The sequence below is a fragment of the Anopheles arabiensis genome (assembly GCF_016920715.1).
Source record: "Anopheles arabiensis isolate DONGOLA chromosome X unlocalized genomic scaffold, AaraD3 X_pericentromeric_contig0003, whole genome shotgun sequence".
NCBI classification, from domain to species: domain Eukaryota; kingdom Metazoa; phylum Arthropoda; class Insecta; order Diptera; family Culicidae; genus Anopheles; species Anopheles arabiensis.
This window is the reverse complement of record NW_024412081.1, coordinates 512,501-515,000: the sequence shown is the minus strand read 5'-3', so window position 1 is coordinate 515,000 and position 2,500 is coordinate 512,501. Positions and strand designations below refer to the sequence as shown.

The window sequence follows — 2,500 nt, the reverse complement described above, 5'->3', positions numbered from 1 at the left end:
CCAAGACTGTCGCCATACGATACGCTCTATGGCAAATGCAGGTGTGGGTGGGTTCAGCCCCACTTTGCTCCGGTTCGGCACTGAGCCCGTCGTCTCATAAGGGCGCGGGCCAACCTCGCGTGGAGCTCCCTGTTTCATAGCCACCCACGGAACCAAATAGGAGACTGCATAAACAGACGCGGATAGCGGGCCTGAGTTTGAGCCCAATAGAATGAGTAACACGAAAACTAAGAAGGTCAAAAGACCAAGGGGTTGACAAGAAAGATCCGGACCAAGCGTTCATGGATCTTCAAGATCGAATGGAGGCGATGCGTTTTGGGATAAGCAAACTCGATGATGAGTCTTCCCATTTTACGCTAGTTACGGTAATGATGGACTTCCTCGATGAGGTAATGTCCGAATTTCGAAGGTACAGAGCCGTAAATCGCATGCAGCAGGTCCTCGACCGTCAAACGCAAACGTCGTTTGACGGTAACGATGGATTCGGGCCGCAAACGCGAAAAGGCAGAAGACCAGTGGCTGATGACCAACAGCCTGGTCCAAGTGGGTTGCAAAGATTGCAACAACAACAACAACAACCATCGAGGTTGACCTCTGTTAGGGAAGCGGTGGAAAATATTCCAAGTCCGAGAAACGGACCGAATATTAATGAGGGTAGAATTAATAAGAGGAAGAAGAAGAAGAGCAAGAAGAAGCAGAATAAGCCCAGGAAGCGGCCTGAGGCTCTGCTGATATCGGACTGCACTTCCGAGGAGCTGGCGAAATTGCTCAAGGAAATGAAGCAGTCCGATGCTCTTAAATCGGTTGGAGAGACAATCTCTAAGGTCCGACGGGTCCAGAATGGAGGCATGTTGCTAGAACTTAAGCAGGGTAGTTCTGCTAGTGCAATTGCCCCAAAGGTTAAGGAAGCGGTGAAGGGCAAGGCGTCAGTGAGAACGCTAGCTCCTTCTAAAATGATTGAGATCATGCATCTCGATGAAATTACCACCCCAGAGGAGGTTGCGGAGTCTGTCAAAGCACAGCTCAACATCGAGATAGAAACAGATCGTATCAAAATGAAGAAAGGCCGCGCGGCCGGTACGCAGTGGGCACGGATCAACGTATCGCTGCCAGACTTTCAAAGCTTCTTGAATTTGGGAAAGCTGAAAGTTGGTTGGTCGATATGCCATATCCGCGAGGTTATGGAAGAGCAGAAATGCTATAAGTGTTGGAAGGTAGGCCATACGAGCTACCATTGTAGGGAACCAGACAGAAGTAATCTGTGCTGGAAATGCGGTTTGAGTGGACACAAGAAGCAAGCTTGTACCAACTCTGTCAAGTGTTTGGATTGCGGTACGAGGTCACAGAACCTTCACGCAACGGGCAGTTATATGTGTCCCCGTAGGCGAACGATTAGATAATAATGGTTAGGTTGCTACAACATAACCAGAATCATAGTTATGCTGCATTTCAATTAATGTGGCAAACGATTAGGGAAGAATCTGCGGATATAGTGTTGATTGCAGATCCGTATCTGGCAACAACCAACGTCAAAGTGTTACGCAAACGACGATAACACAGCAGCGGTAGTGGTTAACGCGGACTTACCAGTTAAGGTAGTCAGTAAGGCTCTGAAGGGTTTAATGATAGTTGACATAGGTGATATGCGAGTGGTTAGCGTTTACGCGCCACCTAGATTTAGTATGGAAGAGTTCCAGAACATGTTGGATAACACGGTAATGGCCGTAACCGGTATCCACAAATTCGTTATCGGGGGACTTCAACGCTTGGTCATCAAGTTGGAACAACCAACTTGGCGAGCGTGGAGAAACCCAGAAACGAAGAGGTGAGTTGGTTTTATCAACCTTTGCGCAGATTGACGCAATTTTATTGAACGACGGCAGCACCCCAACTTATGTTGGACCAGGGCGCACGTCAGTAGTTGATCTTACTTTTGCGAGCCGAACCGTAGCAAGATCATTTAAGTGGGAGGTGTTATCTAGCTATATGAACTCTGATCATCGTGCAATACGAATAGATCTTGAGACGCAAAGCGTGCGTAATCTGTCCCGACCCATAACGGGATGGAGCATCAAGTATTTTAGCAAAGATATATTTGAAGTTATGATGCAAGCCGCTTTTGAGACCGAGGTCACAACAAGCGAAGACTTAATGCGTATACTTGTCACGGCGTGTAATGCGACGATGACTAAACGTAAGAGGTACACTCCTAACAAGAGTGCATTTTGGTGGACGTTAGAGATTGAGGCACTTCGCAAAGAGTGCAAACACCGCGATCGATTAGCGCAAAGAGCTTTTAATACTGATCTCTATTCTACTTTTAGGGACGAGTTCAAGGTGGCACGGAATGCCCTCAAGCGATTGATCAAGCATACCCGACAGAGGAAGTGGAAAGAGTTCCTGGGAACAGCGAACAACGCATCATTTGGTATTGTACATCATACGTTCAAGAAAGTGGCCGAGGTCTGATTGACCCCGAACCATGACATTGACGAGTTTA

General features: G+C 47.6%; 1 pseudogene; it reads left to right on the top strand.

The window, feature by feature from the left end:
- LOC120907320 overlaps positions 1 to 2,500 on the top strand; it is a 9,151-nt pseudogene that overhangs the window by 2,984 nt on the left and 3,667 nt on the right.